The 21,279-nt window shown below is 43.5% G+C and overlaps 1 long non-coding RNA gene across 1 annotated transcript; it reads left to right on the plus strand.

Moving 5' to 3' along the window:
* The first annotated feature begins 16,014 nt into the window (after positions 1 to 16,014).
* LOC123807394 lies at positions 16,015 to 18,034 on the plus strand. Its single transcript, XR_006783641.1, has 2 exons — positions 16,015 to 16,113; positions 16,343 to 18,034. It is a non-coding gene; the product is annotated as an uncharacterized LOC123807394 (long non-coding RNA).
* Positions 18,035 to 21,279: the final 3,245 nt, after the last annotated feature.

The following is a 21,279-nucleotide window of genomic DNA, read 5'->3' on the forward strand; positions in this document are numbered from 1 at the left end:
TTAGGGAATTGCTCTCCTAGGTGCTTATTCTGAAAAATCTCATCTGTGCACATTACCTTATTAAAGGTTGCTTAATTCCAGTGGTAACAACCCTGGCTGCTCCATGTACACAATGTGAAACATTAGTGCTACCAGGATCCTTCTACGTAGCCAGGATTGAGATACACTGGCTTTAATTAAGCTATTCCTGGACATTTTTGAACAAGAGTGCTTTTTTGTTTTATGGCATCCAAATTAATATTCCAATTGGGAAGACTGTTTAGATAATACCAGGAAGGTCTTAAAGCTTCAGATCTATCATCTTGGTGAGCACAGTCAGGCAGGGAAAGCACCAAGTGGTTGGCAATTTACACTGGACACCTCAAGAACAAGTCCCAGTTCCAGAGTTTCCTTCTAGGCCTGATGCCAACAAGTAGGACAGGTAAGAGATCTTGCGTGGCATCCCTTCATGGAGGCTCTAGAAGAGAATCCATTCTCTTTTTCAGCTTCTGGAAGCCACCTGCCCTGTCTTGGCTTATGGCTCCCTCCCTCCATCTTTGAGCTAGCACATAGCTTCTCTTTGAGCCTCCTTCTGTGGTCACATCTCTTTCACTGACTTTGTTTCCCTCTTTTAGGTAGGATCCTTGTGATTACATTGGGCCACCCAGATAATCTAGGATGATCTCCCTGTTTTAAAGTCAGCTAATTAATGACCTTAAATCTTTGCTATAAACTACTGTTTTCACAGGGCCTGGCAGTTGGGGCTTGGACACCTTTGGGAGCCGTTCTACCTACCACACCTGGGTTTGCAAATGGGGTTTGATTGCTTTGCCTAGTCAACCCTTTCTTAACCAATATAACTGTTGCTAGGGTCTCACTGTTCTAGACCCTCATTGTGGCGCACAGATCGGTGCGGTAGTGACTGCTCGTAGTCGAGCCTCTAGCCCATGCTTGACACACCGGAAACTAGGGTTGCTACAACACTGATTTTATGTTGCGTTCTCAATACAAAATGACCCCTAAAGGTCCATTTACTTAAGGCTTTGGCAAATGAAATACCTTAAGTAACCTTCCCATCCCACCTTACTCATTGCCTTTTCTTTTCTGAACTGTAATGCTTGCTTACACTTTTTCCTCTGAAAGTCCTGCCCTCACCAAGCCTGGTACAGTTCTCTCCACATGCCAAGGTTACTCTTCCTAAACTGCTTTTCATTTTATGAGCTGGAAAAAAAAGGACCAAATTAGGCCTCATTTACTTTTGAGTCAGTGCAAAAATGGTACTTTTTCCTTATAAATTCCCCAGACTGGATGCTATGTTTAATCCTAAAACTGAAAATACTGTTGGAATAAAATGTTTCAACACTTTGATTCTGATCAGTTGGTGGCTAGCGTAAGTTGGTTTGAGCATAATGTTGATTCTAACACCAGCCAGTCTCTTGTAAATGCCACAGACCTCAAGGAGGCTTAGGTGAAATATATGGGAAGCTTACTAAATTCTTAGTTGGTTTGTTTAAATGCAAGAATTACAGGTCAAGTGAACAAAAATCTAGCTTGAATCATAAAGAGTCATGGCTCCTCAGCTCCCAGTCTTGAAGTTTGCATACCCAGAGCTCCTTGAAGGAAAGGGCAGCCAGGTCCCCCTGGGCAAGGGCCTGGGTACACTGCCAAAAAAAAAAAAAAGTCTGTACTGTTAACCCTTTCCCAGCCTTCCACAAAGGGAACCACAGCCGTTTACCTGAATGACTGCTTTGGGGAAAAGGAAATAATCACACATTAGGAATGCCTGGCTTCTGGCTCTGAACTGACAGTGGCTACAGAGACCTCCAAGTATCCTGTGGCCCTCCAATCAGTAGGTTACGGAGGTCAGGTAATAGTTTCAGCTTAGGTCCCTGTCGCAGTGGGTACCTTGGGCCCCCCAACCATTCAGTGGTTATTCCCCCAGTTATGAGAGGAATAATTAGAGTAGACGTACTCAGTAACTGATGACATCCCCACATTGGTTCCCTGGCCTGTGGGGTGAGGGCCATTGTGGGAAAGGCTGCTTGGAAGCCCCACTAGAATTGCCTCTATGTTGGAAGATAGTAAATTGAAACCAATTGGGTGGTGAGAGTTCTAGGAAGATGGAGGAGACAGGAATCTGTCCCCCAACCTAGGCAGCAGTTTCATTGGCAGAATCAGATGTAACTGTTTTGGGACTCGAGTCTGTCAAAGGCTTGCAACTTCAGGAGAAGGCTTGGACTGGAAATTGTTAATTTTTCAGCTCCACGCAGTGGCAGCTGCCCATCCCCCACCCCTAGCCATGTAAGCATCTTGCATACAACTTGTGGCAGCCAGGGTGGCTAAAAAGGACCCTGTCTTACAAATATTGGGGATCTGTGCTGGGATTGCTGGTTGCTGCTTTTGGTCACAGAGATGCAAAGAGGCAGCCATTGTTACTGCCCCTTCCCCTGTTGTTGCAAACCTCCCCCCCAGCTTAAGTGACTCAGGACAGTTAATGATCAATGGGAATTTTCAAGGCTAAGGAACAAAATTGAAAAATGATTGAAAATAAGGGAGCTGAACCTAAGGAAACTGGGACATCATAAAGCAGACCACAATATGCATCGTAGGAGTCCCAGAGAGGTGTGGGGGTCGGGGGAGGGCAGAGAGAATATTTGAAGAAACAATCACTGAAAACATTCCAGATTTGCTCCATGTTTGGTATGGTATAAGGTGTGTAGAAAACAAACTGCACAATGCCTCATCTAGTGGTGAGGCAGAGGCTTTCTAACTAAGCAAAACTGGATGACCAACCATGGCCCGAGGACCATTCGGGAGTCCACTGTACAGGAGGGAGCCGGGCCTTTGCTGAAGAGAGTGGGGCTCTTTCTCTTCGCCAGGCAGAACCGGGTCTGCGGAATGATCTGAAGTCCACACAGCTGGCCATGCTGAGGCAGGTGGGAAATGACAGGGTCTGCTGGCTCCCTGGTGTGTTAACTCAGTAAATATTAGTTGAATACATGAGTGTATGAGTTTTCCACACACGTGCCAGTGAACATGACACCAGGAACTTGACACCAGCCAGGTGAATTACTGCACAACCAATGTATTGTGACAATGTAAAGTCAAACCTCTCCTCAGCAGTTGTGTTTGTTTCTGTGAAAGGGGTGGCAGAGGGCACTTTGCTTCAAGCAGGCTGCCCCAGGAGTGAAGGCCACCCGCTCTCACTGGTGAAAAAAAGCAGGAGCAGAGAGCACAGACACCAGTCAGGCCCTGGATACTGTTTGTGGCTGCCAGACACTGGAGCTGCGGGAGGAGCCCCGACTTCTCTCCTGCCCAACATTCTGTATGAGGTCAGAAGCCAGGCTCCCTGTCCGAGCAAGGGCTTCCACCACCTGGCCATCACCAAAACCGAGGTAGGGCACTGACAGAGCTAAGGACATGCTTTCTTGGATGTTATGGCTTTAATGCTTGACAAGCACACAATTCCTCTTGTGCTGGAAATAACAAGCACAGTGGTTGGGAGGTTGGGCTGTGAAGTCAGACAAAACTACGTGTGAACCTGCCTCCTTTGCTTAGTGTGTGTGGGGTGGTGGTGAAGGTGAACTTGGGCAAGCTATTATCCTCCTATGCAAAATGGGGTAGGCTTCTAGGACCTACCTAGGTGTGGTTGTTACAGCCTAAGACAGCCTAAAGCACTCAACACAGTAGAGTGCCTGATACCTGGTCACACTTAATAAATGCTAGATACCATCACTGGTAGGGAAAATAAGTTCATATTGAAAGTTCAGGTTTTTAATGGCTACTTCTTAGCAATGAGATAGGGTCTTTGGGAATTTCAGACTGTCAAACATCTGAGTTATGAATAGCCCACTTGTAACCATCCAGGAAATATCCATGGTAGACTCCCACCCTGTGGTTGGGACTCTAGGGGGAAGAAGTCCTATTTGATTTCCCATGCACCTTTTCCATCATCACCACAGAGGAGAGGCCTCAGGTCCTGGTTACAAGAGCGTAGGCACCACTTCCTCACCCAGACTTGCACAATGTTACCTATCAGTTTTCAAACCTGGCTACACATTAGAATCACCTAGAAAGTTTAAACACATTCCTGGGCCCCACCCCAGACCAGTGAAATCTTTCTGGGCGCCAGGCACAGGCCTAGGAATTTTCTAGAGTCTCACGTGCTTCCAAATAGCCGAGGTTGAGAACCATGGTTATTAGACCATATTGTGGTAAGAGAAACCCCCTATGTGGTAAGGAGACCTGCCTTCAAGTAAGGGGGCACCTCACCTCTTTTCACCTCAGTTTTGTCTTTGCAAAGAGTATGGCATCTACTTCACAGGGCTGTTAGAAGAAAAGTGATTAAGAGAAGGTGGCTGTGCGCATTGTAATCACACCGAGTCACATTTATGACGAGAGCAGCAATGTCCTACCACACAGTATTTTAGTCATAAAACTCAGTATTTAAGTGAATGGAGAAGAGGCCACGTGAGTTGAAGTTAGTTATGACCTCTTCGCACTCGGGAGGGAAATGGGTTGAAACAAGGCCAGACAGTCTTGTGGGTGCCAAATGCAGTTAATAGGTTGCTTCCTTTTGAGCTAATAGTCTTTAAATATTTGCTCAGCGTTCTCTCAGGAGAAGCTCAGTGCCAGCTGGAGGAGGCACAGGCACTTGGCTGTCCTAAGTGATTCTCTCTGGTCTCACAACAAAGTCTCAGAAGGCAGAGTTTGATTGGTGACCATCCACTGGTCCTGCAGGAAGCCCACGGGGAACCTCACCCTGTCAAGCGTTTATACCAGATACTTCCTTGTGCCACAGGGCATAGTCTCCCGGAAAGGAGTTTTAGTGAATAGGATTTTTACCATCTTGGTGCATCTCACGTACAGCCAGTCTTATTTTTATACAGCTTCGCAAAGTGGAGGCCTGGTGGTCTCGTTGGGGGCTAATTAGAGGTTGCTTGGTCAAAAAATGTGTGTGTTCCCAGTGGGAAACGCTATTGCCCATGTCTCACTTGTGGAGCTTCCTGCCGTTTGTGAAGCCGTGTTCCTTCGCTGCACGGGAAGCACAGAGGTGGGGACGGGCCTGCCTGGGGCTCCCAGCTGTGGGGGGAGATGGCGGCCTCCACCCTCCTCACCTCCACTCCAAACCGGGAGTGTGGAATTCACGCTGGACAGAATGCAAAGCAAGCAGCAAGTATGAGACTATGTATCCATCCAATTGATTTACTTAGAAATTTTTTGTTTTTAAGGAGTCTAAATTTTCCTATAGTATTGCTTTAAACAGTAAGCTGGAGGAGGGAAGGCATTTAAGGCTTGGGGGTAAATAAACAGATGTCAGAAAAAGCGGCGATTAGGAACAACAAGGCCTGAGGAAGACCTCATTCTCTTTCAGATCTGCCGGTATTTGGCACTAAAATGGTTTGTCACTAACACGTACCTGAGGTGATAATGCCTGCTTTATAAATTGAATTTGAGAACACACTAGGAATAAGATTTGCAAGATGGAAAATAGTTAAGAGTGTGGGCTTGAGGTCAAAGTATGATTTCCAGAAAGCTAAAAACAGAATGGATACCTTTCAGAGTTAATCAGCTTGTGAGTGCAGACTGGACAAATGAGCTAGTTCAAGGAAGAACCTGGGTTACAGCGGTTTATATAGTTGGTGAAGGCGGGCTAAAATACCTGCTAAGGTGCAGAAAAATGGTTAATGGGGACTATAGTCATGCACTGCATAACATCATTTCAGTCAACAATGGACCATATACACAATGGTGGCCCCGTAAGATTATAAGGGAGCTGAAAAATTCCTATCACCTAGTGACATCATAGCTGTCGTGACATCATAGCACAACACATTACTCGTGTTTGTCACGATGCTGATGTAACCAAACCTACCGCACTGCCAGATGCGTGAGAGTATAGCAATACAATTACATATAGGACATGGTACTTGATAATAAACAGCTATGTTACTGGTTTATGTATTTATCCTTATTTTAGAGTGTACTGTTTCTACTTATTAAAACGACAAGGTTGCTGTGAAACATGGCGCCTTGTCACCCAGGCAGCAGACTCGTCCAGCTTGCGTAGACTGTGTCTCTTGATTGCATCATTTTCTCTTGTGCTTGATTTAATCTCCTGTTGTTTTTTTGAATTTAGGGTAGCCTCGGTGTAGAGTCTTACAAAGCCCACAGTAGTGTACAGTAATGTCCTGGGCTGTTAAACTCACTCTCCACTCACTCACTGACTCCCCCAGGGAAGTCTTCAGTCCTGCAGGCTCCACTCACGGTGAGTACCCTAGATGGGCGTACTATTCTTGTTTATGTTTTGTACCATATGTTTACCTTTTCTATGTGCAGCTGTGTTTACATACACAGATACTGTTGTGTTACAACTGCCCACAGTATTCAGTACAGAACATGCGGCACAGGTGTGCAGCCCGGGAGCACCGTCTAGCCCAGGGGTGCAGTGCACCTGACCATGTGGGTCTGTGTGAGCGCAAAGAGGAGATCACCTAAGAAGGTGTTTCTCAAAATGCATCTCCATTGTTGAGTATGACAATATTTCCAAAATACATTTCGTAAAACCTATGGGGTAAAATTTTGTTATTTTTTCCTGATAAGGTATGCATATTTTTTAAGATAGTTAAAACCAGTTTTTTTGTAAAGTTTATTTCCCAATTACAGTCATTCTTCATCCAATTAAATATTTCTTATTTCTACCTCCTGTTAATTAAAAAGTACTTATCCTCATATGCTAGTTGCCAGACAGAATAGTTTTTTAGCAGTATATATTTTCCTGTGATATTAAATACATATAAAATGTTTGATAATAGTATAAAACAAAATCGAAGGACTTATTTATGAGTTTTAAAATAAATTCTAATTATTCCCCAAAGCCCCAAAGCTAGAGTGTAATACACTCATGCACACATACTTACTGAAGAAATAGAATTCCCACTCTCACTTTTTTTTGCTTCATCAATAACTCATAATTTCAGCCACATGTTATATTACATTGTTTTAAATTAAGTAATAAGAAACAGACTGTAGGCTCTATATAACTTTAATCATGATGTTAGTAATCTCTTGCACGTAGTGATCTCCTATGAGATGTATTCCTAATTTTTTAAAACAAATAAGTCCTCGTTTTGAGATACAAATTTCACACTTATTTGAACTGAAAAATGAATGTCTACTTTTCTGAGAAAATAAGCCTGATTTATTTGATTGATTTGATAATAAAGACTACTAACTGGCAAAGTTTACATGGTTATTATTTTCCATAAATTGGACTAATTAAATCTGCACTCCAAGGGTTAGTAAACTCTATAAAAATATTGTCCTGGTAAAAGTGTACTGAAATTACTGCATTGCTTTTTAATTTCCCAAGCCTTTTTGATTACATCAGATTAAACTCTTTGCCTCCAAGAATGAAATAGCAGTGGGTGTCAAGTAACTGTAATTAGCAGTCATCTGATAAGTCTTAGAAAAGCCTTTTCTGCCTACTTCCCAAAAACTGAGAACTAAGTGACTCTTGTGATTGAATAGCAAATCCTTTTAAAAGTCATATGGTTTCAAACTCCATAAAATTGAAAAAATTATTGGATGGTAGGTCATTAGAAGTAATTTTTGACTATAGATAAGTGAACATTTGGCACATAACTTGAAAACATACTTAACAAATTAAGTGGTATTACTACAACAAAACAACTCTGCTGCCAGGGTCCAGCCTCCTCGGGTCTCAGCTGTCCCCGAAGGAGGAACGACTCGGCGAAGGAAACAGACACCAGATGGGGTGCCGGAGGACGGCCAGGCTCTCTGGGCCTGACCGACTCCCTGAGAAGAATCAATCTTTATTTTTACAGGGGAGGTTATACAACAGTCAATGGAGCAGGTGCATAGTGTAATTATTAAAACAGAAACAGTTACCATAGAAATAACTTCAAAAAGTACAGGAGGTTTTACAGATCAATCATGGTAAACAAAGTTTATTTTGACCAAGAGGGTTATCAATCAGTTAGCCAACGAAGCTATACAGGCACAAACTTTCAGGTGCCAACTAATAACTAAATGTCTACTAAGGTTCTATAGATTGGTGTAAATTAAAAGGGTGCAAGGGGTGATTTAAAAGTCAGCTATTCATTGAGGTTAGATTGTCTAAGTTAAATAAATGGTCTTTTGCTTAGGTCTGTTGACTTATACATCTTGGGGGGGCATGTTTTGTATCTGTTTCCATGTATTGTGATTATTATATTTAATTAAAACTCCTTCCTTTTTTACCCACCTGGCCCCATTAATAACCACTTCTGTCCAGAGTATGGGTGAGGTAGTGGCCCTAATAAATCTTCAGCTTTTAAGTGGTGACTCCTTAAGGGTCATTCCTAGCAATAGCTTCCTCCAGTGTTCTGGCAGCTGGTCTGCCCATAGTTTAATTTTGTCCTTAACTTTCTAGGTGGGGGAAGTAGGCAGCATTAGGGTTGTTAGGGACTTCTATTCTGTAGTCAATAAGTCATTTCACGCAGAATCAGAGGCATCATGCAGATTTTTTGTTATAACACACAGGTATCTAAAAATCCCACCACCTATTGCTAGTGGGGACAGGCATGCAGGAAGAGATAGACAGGAGATCCGGCCGCAGTCACCTCTGGTGTGCAGACGTGTCTCATCCGTCCCGACTGTGTCAAGGGTCAGCTGTTGGTTGGCTCCTGACACTCTGCTTGCTCCCTTCTATTTCAACCAGGTCTCTCTGCAATTAGATCACTGAGAAGGAAAAACTGGAATAGAATTGTTGAACATTGTCTTATTCTATTAGTAAAAAGTATTTATTCAATTCATCCATCAATATATGAACCAACGGGTAAAAAAGTCTCCATCTATTTGAATTTTCTTTTTAACACTTTATTATTGAAAAATTTAAACATAAACTAAAATAGAGAGTGTAGTGAAGTGTACCCTCACCAGCTTCAACAGTTATCAATATCCTCCTGCTGTTTCTAATTTAAGGAAGGGTATTTCTAACCTATATTATACTTTCATGATTATGTCTTAGTCAATGTGGGCTGCTATAGCAAACTGCCATAGACTGGGTGGCTTATAAACTACAGAAACTTACGCTTCACAGTTCTTGAGGCTAGGGAGTCCAAGGTCAAGGGGCCAGCAGATTTGGTGATGGGTGAGATCCTGTTTTCTGGTTCATAGAAGACTTTCTTTTCTGTGTTTTCACAAGATGGAAGGGGTGGGAACTCTCTGGGGTCTCTTTCCTAAGGGCACTAATCCTATCCATGAGGGCTGCACCTTCGTGACCTAAGTGCCTTCCTAAGGCCCGACCTCCAAACACCTTCACATTGGGGGTTAGGTTTCAACACAGGAATTTGGGAATGTGCAGGCACAAGCATTCAGCCCACAGCAGTTTATATATCAACTATTTTAATATTGGAATAGATATGTTTAATACTTAGGGCCTTATGATAGGAAATCTTGGCTTATAATGCATATTTTTATTGCAGAGAATCATATCCTCATTAGTATAAAATAATGTGAAATTAAAATATGAAAATTCTTTTAGAAAACATAGGAGCAAAAGTTTTAAGGATCACTTGTTGAGGAAACAACAGTTGTCTGAGTGTGAACCTTCACTGGTTTCCCACCAGGACAAGTCTTCCCCAATTCCTCAGCCTGGCTTTGTGCTTTTCTGGTGTGTGCAGACCCTACACGTTGTTCATCAGCCAGTCTTGTAGGGACAGAAGGTGGGAAAGTCTGACATGGCTTGTAGAGTATCCCTCGGGTGTCTGGTAACCGCAGACTGTGCCTCGGTGGGTGCAGAGTAGGGCCCAAGCAGCTTTACTTGTGGGTTAGTCCCGGTGAACAGATGCCAGTGCAGGTGACAGATCCACCCCAGACAGCCCTTCCCAGGCTGGAGCCTCGAGAGGCAACACTCACGGGCTGGGCCAAGGAGATGGCCAGACCCTGTCTTTATTGAACATGTTTACACAATATGTACTTTGTTCATCGTGGATTTTTTTACATTAGTTTAGATTTTTAAAAAATATTGCACTGAAGTAGTATTTGTATCAGCTACCAAGGGTTTGGTTTTGTTTTGTTTGTGAATGCCTCTCCCTTCTCCTGTTTCTGGACTTGTTTAGAGAGCTATTTCTCAAAAACCCCTGGTGGGCAGCACCTATGCCAGACTGTGTGTGTGTTTGCTTCTTTAGGTAGGTTGTCTGGAAGTCACGGATGGTTTCTCTTCCTCTGAAAGGAGGAACAGCTCTCCCAAGAATGGTGAGGAAACCCTATGGAGATTCCTGCAAAACAAGCGGCTGCACGGTAAGCATCAGGCTGCAGCCAAGGGGCGCTGCAATGCCGTGCCCCTCCTCCCAAACCTCCCCTGCCCTGGCCCTGACCCTCCTTCCCACTTTAAAGAAGCCCTTTGTTCCAGGCACCAGAGGCTTGCCTGGGACCCTGCCATCTTGCCATCCTTTTGTCAAAACCTAGAAATACTATACATTTCTGCCAAGCCTGTCACAAGTGTCATTTTTTTTATATCATGAAAAACAAGAAACAAATACATACCCTATAAACACACACTCAGTGAAGTAAAGGGAAGAAATGGGCAAAACAGACTAAAAGTTCTGTCTTTGCTTCTGTGTTTCCCAAAACAGTTTTAGGATTGGCACTATTTTCTCTTCCTCCACGCAGTAAGTTTCTAACAACTTCTTATATTCTGGATCTGTCCATTTAAAATGAAAAGAAAAAAGGTATAATCCTACCCATGTGACCCACATGTAGGAGAAAAATTACATTTGATCAATGTATTTAATCTGTGTAATCAGTGTATTTTGAAAGAGGACTCCCCATTGCCAGCCCTTTTAGTTTTGGCATCTTGTTTCTTTAGCTTCTTTTTGGCTATCTTCTGGAACAGAGCAAACTCTGCCACTGCAGGGTACTCTAGGTCTTCAACCAGAAACAAATTCCAAAAACCATTCTGAAATTCTACTTTATTCATTTTGAAAAATGATAATCTAGCTTCCTTAAGGATTGAACATAACAATGAAAATGTCATTGTTTAAACTATAAATTAATTATACTTTTGGGTACCTGCATCTTAGCATGTCAAACTCCAGAATTATTTTTCATTTTTTATAAGATTTTATTTATTTTTAGAGAGAGGGAACGAGAAAAAGAGAAATGTCGACATGTGAGGGAAACATCAATCAGTTGCCTCTTGCATGGCCTAATTGGGAACCTGGCCTACAACCCAGGCATGTGCCCTGACAGGGAATCGAACTGCCAGCCTTTCACTTTTATGGGATGATGCCTAACCCACGGAGCCACCAGTCAGGGCAAACTCCAGATTTAAAAAGAAGGAGGGGCAATTATGTTTTGAACAGAATGATTCCTCACATTGTGGTGGTGGTAACGTGACTGAACACGTTCAAAATTCACCAAACCGTATGCCTTGAAATGGTGAATTTTACCATATGCAACTTACACTTCAATAAAGCAGATTCCTCCCAACCAAACAATTTATGATGAAATATCTTTAAATAGATTTCTTGGTCAAATTTAAAATTTAAACATTTTTAAAGATTTATTCAATTATCCATCTGTTATATAAGTTCAAGGAAATTACTTGGCCAGAGATATTTGGCTAAAAGAGTGTACATAATATTCATATAAGATTTGGTTCAAATATAAAAGTTAGAATGAAAGTCTTCAGAAGCTTGTTTTGTAGTTGTGTGTGTGTGTGTGTGTGTGTGTGTGTGTGTGTGTGTGTGAATATACACACAGCAACCTTCACTGAGAGAATCTGCTGTATGCTTAACCAGCATATGGAACACTCTGCCCTCTGGCTAATCACTCGTGGAGTAGTGAGGCATACTATGTGACTATGCTGTTGTTACTCTCCTTCATCTGGAAGACACGTTCCACAACATGGCTGAACCCTGAGGACGTCATGCTAAGTAAAAATGAGCCAGTCACGAAATGACTAACAGTCTATGGCTGCACTTCTATGAGGGTCTAAAGCACTCAGATTCATAGGAACAGAAAGAAGAAGGGTGGTGGCCAGAGGCTGGGGAGAGGGAGAAATGGGGAGCTGTTGTTTAGTGAGTACAGAGTTTCAGTTTTGCAAGATGGAAAGGTTTCTGGAGATTGTTTGCACAATAATGTGATTATACTTCGCACTGCTGAACTGCACACTTACAAGGGAATAAGATGGTAATTTTATGTTATGTCTATTTTACCATAAGTTTTTAAAAGGAATGAAAAAAGCACTTTAATGATTTACTGAAAAATGAGCATTCAACACAGCAGTTCCAGCATTCAAATAGTGCAAGTATTAAACTTGCCTGTACTCACAGCAAAAATCTCGTGGCTTCAGCCTAGTCACCCTTTCACCGTCTCTTTTGTGACCTCAGTGGAGGGGAAGGAAAGACTCATCAGTGTAGGGGTGGGATGGAGTGGGAACAGGGTGGTTGCTGAGGGGTGTACAGAAAACAATATGCTGTTGAAGATGTACAGACATGATAGCAGCTGGACACACTGGCCAATAGTCTGACAGGAAAGGAGGAAAAAGATATCAAACGTAGAACCCCCAAAATATAGCGAATCAGAAACATTTAGAGGTAAATTACATTGTCTCAATAGACAATGCTGTTAAATATTAGGGTCAAAAACTGATGTTCAGTATTACAATCCCCTCCGCCTGTGACATCATCCAGAAATGGTATAATTATGAAGAATACTCTGTTTAGGAAGACACTGACATAAGTGAGTAATATATTTTAGAAATTTTTATCAAGCACTGGTAAAATTATTTAGTTTTGGGACATAAAAAAGTAAAGTTCACTTATCCATAAAACTCATTTATATGAAAAACTTTAATCTCCAATGATAATATATAGTTTTTCACTATTATACAGAATTGCCAGATTTTTTTTGGTTTATATACAATCATACTTTTTAACATAAGCACACAATCACAGTAGTCATTAAAATTTACAAAGCCATTTTAGATTAGTATCTGAGAACTTCTTAATTAAAACTAACAAATACAGGGCCTGGCACAAATAATGCGCCTTATTACAAAATCATAAGCATGTAATTCTGTAACATAACAATATTACACTCAAGCACACCATATGACATTTTGGGTGAAATGTTCAAATTAAAACTATACATTATTACACCCATATTATCACCCTACCAACCATACTCAAGCAGGCGTTATTCTGATGGACCCTGTATTCCAGCAAAACTTGATTTACGTACTTAGAGATTGTAACATGGAGTTTGAAAAGCCAATGACCTACCATTTACTGTCAATGAAGATGTATTCATGAAAAAGATTTCTAAAAAAAAGGATGTTGCCAAGATTTCTAAAACTAATATATGCTCCTGAGTAGATGAGCACGAAGACTGAAGTAAGAGCTAACAGTAAAAGTGGTTAGTAAAAAATATGATTTCTTTAATTTTGCCATTTTCCCCCTTGCCTGGATACAGCAAACTACTTCGGATAAAACATTAATGCCAAAGAATTATCTATCAGTACATTACAGCATTCTGGATATTATTTAGCAAAATGAAACAAAATTAAAAAAACCCAAACCCAACAACAACACAAAAACCCCAAGACAAACAAAACATTGACTGAGATCTTTTTAATGACTTGAGAAAGATACTTTAGGTTCATTTTTGTACTGCACAAGTCAGAGTTAAAATATTGGTTCTCAGGGGTTGAAAACCAGAGGCAAGGTCATTCAGAGGTCATGCCTCACCACGCATCATGGCTGCAATACAACCTAACTACAATTCCTTCACAGAAAAAAATGTTATATTGTAAAAAAGATTGTTTACTGATTTAGAGAGCACTTTGAGGTATTAGAAGAGTATTTACTGTAGCACATTGTACAGGGTCTACAGAAGAACTAGGCCTTTCTCTGCTCTCTCACAGCTACTAATTTCCTTCACAGGCAGGAACTTTCAATCCCATTTCACAGAAGAGAACACTGTGGCTCAGAGACATTAAGTGTTTGCAGAGGGTGCAGTTAGTGGAAGGGCGGGACTGGGATTCCCAGCCGAGCCACTCTGGGTCCACTGTCAGTCCTCCAACTGGACCAGTTTTCCTACATTTTAGTCATTGGAACATCATCTTAAAAAAAAAAACTATCTTCCTGTTAGTGGAAGTTTCCTATTTTTCATTGAATGGACTGACATTTTTCAATTAAATGTACTTAGCTAAAAGGAAACTTTATATGGCTACCATAAATGAAAACCTATGATATTTAAGACAAAAAGGGTAAAAATGATAATAAAGATAATGAAAACAGTGAAAATCACTAAATCACAGCTGAACTAGCATCTGTTGAAGGTCTAAACTGAGGTCAGGTTTCTCTTTTTTAATACGATGAAGATCTGGAAGTAAAACTTGCTGTCACAGTTATCTATTTACCAACTTGTAAAATGAACTTGAAAAAGATACAACTTAAGAGGGGCGTGGTGGGGGTGTCAGCGAGGAAAGCAAGCACAGGGCAGCCTCAGGTCTGGGATATTGTTTTTTTTCCTGTTAGTTACGTACATGGGTGTGTTCACTTGTGAAAATTCATCAGGTTAAATATCACTTATTCACTTTTCCTGTTATATCTTAATACAATTTACTTTTAAAAGCTATATGAAACAAGATTTTTGTCAACTGATGGTCATCGGTGCCAATTCAATGCCAACAGGAATCAATTTGGGGTGCAGTGAAGAAGGAAGGTTTATTCAGTGCAAAACGGCCCATCTGTGATACAAAACAGATGTGAAAGCAGCATGGCTCTGGAACAGCTCAACTGTGATACCGCAGGGCTGGGAAAACAGCACAGCCGGAGGCGGCCCTGGGGCCAGGCCCCTCTCAGGGGAAACAGCTCAGCTGTGCTGCTGCTCCTCACCAGTCTGCTCTGCTCCGTTCTGCTCTGAGCCAGTCTGCCTGGCTCTACGTGGGTCTGCTCTCGTCTGCACTGGGCTGCTTCACTTGGTTCTGGGGGAAACTGCTCAAATGGGGAACCATAGTAATCCAGAAATGAAAAGTGCACTCTCAGTGCCAGAAGGGAGCTGGTTTATATGGACAGGAGTCCCCGCTGCTGGTCCCTGATTGGCCTGTCCTTATGCAAATAAAGACTTCCAAATCTCAGTCTGATTGGCCCAAAAGGCAATGTCCTCTCTAAAGAGCAGTACACCTGAGAGGCCCCGGGCTGAAATGACAATAGGATCTGTTTTTAAAAACTTTAGTCCAGTTTGCTGTCAGGGGCCCTTTTCTCTCTGTGTTCACAGGTTTTTAGTATCCAAAATACAAAAATTAAGTAATGTGTTGTTAATTGCTGGTGCTTAGTAGAGGCATATTTCAAGTCTATTTTAGAGGCATTTAATTATCTGCCTACTTAGAAATAACTTGCAGAAGTAAAGTTCTGCCTGCGTCTGTTCGTACTGCCAAGAGGAATGCAGAATGCAGTGGACACATTTTGCCTCCAGTCCAGTGTCCACACTGCGGGTCCTCTCCCGCCGCCACCAGGCTTCCCTGGGCCTGATCTGACCCTCGCTGAGCAGCTGCCCTCGTGCCTGCCTCCTCAGGCCCGGTCCTCGACAGTATGGACAGCTACCACCCAGCGATAGTGAATCCAGCGTCTCTGCCTCAACCGGCCATCTCCACCTCCACAGGCTGAAAAGATTTTTCTTCCTCTCCTAATCAGAAAAGTACTTGGTGTGCGGCGGCCGCACTGCTCGAGGTAGCGCTGCCCCCGACCAGAACAGCCCCCTCGCTGCTGTCCTTGGTGCTGAAAGCGGTCGCCCTCCTTTGCCCCCGCCCTTGACCACAGTAGAACGCACGACCCTTAGCTCCAACCCTCCCGTCGCTGTCCCACCCCTGGGTGTCCCACACTCCCATCAGACCACTGCGCCTCTTCCTTCGCTCCACCCCTGTCTCGCTCTGGACCGTCCACGTCGGGTGCGTTAGGACCGCACCACCCCGTCCTTGCCACGCCCCGCTTGCTGAGGCCCTCCTCTTCCATCCCTGTTTGCCAGCTCGGCTCCGCCTACCCCGCCCCAGCGCTTTGGGATCTTACGCTTCCTCTCGCGAGGTTTGCCTGCGCTGCACCACAACCTGAGGACCACCCCTGGGTACGCTCCCGCGGATACCCCCTGCGGAACTGCGTTGACGTGGTCCCCAGTTTCTCCCTCCCGCGTGCGCCCTTGTGCAGCAGCCGCCACCCCGTGGCTGCCGGTCCCTTCCTCTGAGTACATCCCGTACTGCCGCAGATCCGCGGCCGCCTCCCTCCCGTCTAAATTTCGCGAGAAGTAGGCCACCGTCGGCCCCACTCACTCACGCCCTGCTCGCCTCTCGCTCTAGGTTCTGTCACAGCTCTCTCCCTGGTCCATGCTGCTCCAAGACCTGCGCACCTCTCTCTCCGTGCGCCCCAGGTTTGCCGGCACCGCCCCCTACTCCACGACCGCCCATGCTGCCCCCGTTCACCGCGCCGGAGACACGCCAGGTCAGGACGTTTGCGGAGAGGCCGGAACCTCCAGAGTCTGGGAACCCGGCCGCCCGAGGTGGGCCGTGGCCCAGCACCTCCAACCAGCGCCCACTGGTGCGGTCACCTGGTAGCGGAGGCCGGGGTAGCTGAACGTCGAGCGTGCCGGCACTCCTCTGCAGCCCGGACTTGGGAGGGTTTGGGGCGGACTAGGGATCGAAGGCCTCTGCTTTTAGCGGGTCGGAGGTCAGCGGGAAATTCCGAACTGCGAGATGTTTTGGACTCAGCAGGGCTGAATCTGATTCCCACGGAGAAGAGCGGGCGGGCCCTTTGGCTCAACATTGCTGAGATTTGCATACGCCTATTTAATAAACTTTACAAACTACTTTTGTCCAGAGATATCTGAAAATTTCAACAGAATAGCAGTTGTATTTAAGGAAAAAAAAAAATCAAGAGATTGACCGGAATCACAAGTAGGTACACGGCTTTCCTACATGGAATGGAAAACAATAAATGCACCGGAGTTGAGAGCTGATGCATAAGGTTCATTTCGGCTGTCCTTAGGAGCTCAGTTGTGATCGTTGACTACTGTCTGGATGGTGGTTCAGGCTGGAGTTGAGTAACTGACAGCTCAGACCCGCGACATTCACAAAACAGGACTTAAGGTTCTCAAATGTTATTTTTACTGAACTTTTGGGTGTCTCAATGGGACAGCAACCAAGCAAGGTTCACATTTGTTTACTTTTCGTTAACGAACATACAGGCAGTAACAGTTTTGATTAGAACAATTTATATATCGAAGTTCTTCATTGTTATATGCCACGTTTTAAAACATTTTCTCATATTTTTCTTTATGCATGTTGGCTGTACTTTTCATTAATAGCACCTTTCCCCAACAATGTCGAGTACGAATAAGAAAGGGAGCTAGAGAATGGAGTGACTGAGGCTGTCAGGAGATGATGACAGTTACTGGATGTACATCTAGGTTTACCTCAATCCAGTACTTCATCCCCGAGCCGCTAAATACCTGTGAACACAGTGGAAATGTGACGTTAATGGACCAAAAGATTCAAAAAGAAGCCCCCAAACTGAGTCCTCTAAACCCCCACAAAGGGGCCAGGGGCTGTTTTCAGTCTATTATAAAAGCTAAAGAAATCCTGCTAGAAACACAGGGATGGTAAAGTTGCACTTACTAGATCTACAGTTTCCTTTGTTGTCTCAGAATTAACTCAAAGTTATGCTGATCAGAGCTCTGATGGTCTCAGCTGTGGTAAAAAGAGGGACAATGTGGTTGGCAGATAAAATCTCTTCATGTACAATGGGAGTGGGAGGCAGGGCAGAGTGGGCTAATGGTGAAAAATGAGGAAACCATTCATTTGAAAAGTTCGGATGTCTCAGTAGTCTTTAACAGTATATATTTGGACTACCTTAAAACATAGCTTCTCAATCTATTTGCAGGTCTTCCTTCTCTACTAAAATATTCAGGTTAAACAATCATCTGACTTAATTTGAATATTAGCTCTTCAGTGATTTTTTCTAGATAAGTGTAATAAAAAGGATTCTAAATCTCACACCTCACATCTATTCTTTTGAAGCCGTTTTGCTCCAAGGGAATTCTTTTATTATTCAACCAAAAAAAGAAAGAAAGAAAGAAAGAAAGAAAGAAAGAAAGAAAGAAAGAAAGAAAGAAAGAAAGAAAGAAAGAAAGAAGGGAGGGAGGGAGGGAGGGAGGGAGGGAGAGAGAGAGAGAGAGAGAGAGAGAGAGAGAGAAAGAAAGAAAGAAAGGAAAGAAAGAAAGAAAGAAAGAAAGAAAGAAAGAAGGAAAGAAGGAAAGAAAGAAAGGAAAGAAAGAAAGAAAGAAAGAAAAGAAAAAAAACCCACCAGAATTATCAGATGAAGAAAAGAGACCTTATCCTCAGCTTCTCGGTAGGCCCGACCATACACGATGCCCCGTGATGTTTCTTGTGCCCATACTTTAACCCCAGCACTAGGAAGCCACGGCTTATCCTATGAAGTCCTCTCGGTCCAACCAAACACCCTCCCAGCCAAGGTGGCTTCACCTGAGACGCCCAGAACCCTGAGCACAGCTCCACACATCCGTTTGTTAGTTACTATTTACATTGTACTCAATGCTCAAAGGCTGTGCCCTACGACCCCAAACTGTAGTTTCGCTTAAGCAGGAAGTGTGTCTTTATTAAACTGTGTGTGCCCAGCCCTGGCCTGCTGCTGGTAATAAAGGCACTCACATGTTTGTTGGATATATATTGTCAATCCAGCCAGCAGAATGCTCAAATGGTTTTTTCCCCAAGTAACAGAGACCATGTCATTTTTTTAAAGAAGCAACTGAAGTTTATTAGCGGGGAAAAATACATATGTTCCAGTTCCATTGTTCTGACTGTGTAATAGTGTGGGCCTCTGGATTGGAGTGGATTAAATTTCAGCTGCTAAGTGGATGAATTCAAAATTAAACTACAGGTTAGGATTTAAGACAGTACTTTTTGGAAGCAGACACACCTGAGTTTCAATCTTGACCCTGCCTCTCACGTAAAGACTACAACCTTGGACAAGTCATTTCGCTAAGACTAAATGTCTCACCCGAAGTAGAAGTAACAATAGCTAACTCACAGGGATACTGGGTACACTAAATTAAATGAAATATTACATGTAAATAACAGCACAGTGATGGTACTTTCACTTGGACTTTCCTTTTTAAAAATATTATTACTCACTTTAATCACAGTAACACAGCACACAGCATGAAAACCAAATAGCACAGAAAGACACACACCAAAAATCAGCCCCTTTCCCCTCTCCATGCTCTGGCCAGCCTACCCAGAGGCTGCCTCTTGCAACTTGCCTTATATGTCTGTCTCCTGGCATTCATCTCCAGATTATATCCATTTTATGTATAAAGCTTTCTCCTGATGTATCAAATTTAGATACCACCTATTTACTTATTATGGAGATGAAATATATACCAGGATCATTAAAAAATGATTTCTGTTAAACTCAATACACTGGGAAGAGCATACAGAAGAAACAGTCTCCTGCTTAGGAGCCAATGAAATGATCCAAATCAGCTGTAACCTGTTGATTCTGGGGTCTCTACCCCTCGGAGTATAAATGTGAAATGGTTTTATTTTTTCTAATAACTACACTTAGCTCTCCTGTGTGGAAGCTCCTTTCCCACCTGGTAAATGTGGCAGACTGATTGCATTAGCGACCCCAGTTTTTCACACTTCCCTGTACCCTTGGCCTTTGGTAGTACCCTCCCACACTGACTTTAAGCTTGGCCCCCAAGAAAAACTCAAGTAGAGGTCCAGAAAAGAGCTTGAGTGTGTCTACTTTCTTCTCTCGGACCCTTACCACCGCCACCGCAAGTACAAGCTCAGGCTGGCCTGCTGGAGCATGGCACCAAGCCAGTCACCCCACTGAGGCCGTCTTAGTCCAGCCAGCTCCCGGACAATCCTGCGCTGACTGCAGGGTCAGAGCAAGCCCCGCAGACACCAGCTGGGCCTGTCACAGGTCAGCAGAATGGGTCCGGCCAATGTGTGGACTCCTGCTGACTTGAAGGCACCCCACACTCTACAGTTGATTTTTTGGAGAAGGAAGGGGGGCTTTGGGAGGGGAGGGCATCATCTCTCATTACTAACTCTGCATTTCCCTGCTGAGTCTTATTTTCATATTGGTGGGACGGAGGACCCCAATCTTCCAGGAATGTTTCCTCAGAGCAGTCTGCAGGAACTGCAGGCTTCTGGCTCCAGTGGCTACCAGATTATTCATAGCAATCCAAATATAGAAAATGGGCTACTTAGAGACTCTTGTCTCCAGCTTGGGGCTTTAGCTGTGATTCTTTGAGGTTCTCCATTCCCAAGCATCACCTATCTGCTGTGAATGTTTGATGAATTCTGTACAATGATGCTGGAATGTTTTTTTCTCCAAAAATTCATCATCTTCTTCCACACTAAATGATCACCTACTCTGCTCCCCGTGACCCGGCCGACCAGCCCTGTAAGGGCCAGGTGAGGAGGCTGGGGCATTTTTTTTTAAAGAGAGGGAGAGAAACACGATGTGTGGGGGAAACACCCACACAGCTGCCTCTCGCACGTGCCCCAACTGGGGACCGGGCCCACAACCCAGGCAGGTGCCCTGACCAGGGATGGAACCAGCAACCCTTCGCTTAGCATGCCGGTGCTCAGTCCACTGAGCCACACCAGCCAGGGCTTGTTGTCAATTTTTAAAGACCCCTCTGATTCCTTGTTTTCTGTTTTACAAACAAAGTTCTGAGAAATGTTTTCAGGAATATTACAATTTTAGAGTTCAGGTTTGTCTGCTGAAATTATTCCTTAAATTAAACCTTATGATACAAAAGTCAAGATACAGTAAACAAAACACAAGCTTATGATTTTATGTGAAGAAATAAGCATATCACAAAGAAAGTCTGGCTTCTTATGCAATACCCAGCCTGTCAAAATGTTTTGTTTTACATATACACAGAACTATAACTGAAAGAAATCAGTGATAACAAATCTCCATGTATCAGGGAACTTTGATTTTTCTTAAATGGACACCCTGTGCGTGGATGTATGTGGTCCCTGGGTAAATGCTTGTCGTAGGAAGGGCCACATTTACTTTGGAGCACAGGTCTCATTGGTGGATAACAGTGGCTTAAGGGAGATGGTGACCATAACATTCCCATTCTCCTTGGAAGGTGCCAGAGTGGTCACTTTGAAGAGGGAAATAAGGATAGCTTTAGGAAACTGCGCATCACTGTGAGGTGCTAGAGAACTGGGCAGTAACACGAAAATGCGTGGCA

This window comes from Phyllostomus hastatus, unplaced genomic scaffold (genome assembly GCF_019186645.2).
Source record: "Phyllostomus hastatus isolate PE091 unplaced genomic scaffold, TTU_PhHast_1.1 phas_scaffold_46, whole genome shotgun sequence".
NCBI classification, from domain to species: domain Eukaryota; kingdom Metazoa; phylum Chordata; class Mammalia; order Chiroptera; family Phyllostomidae; genus Phyllostomus; species Phyllostomus hastatus.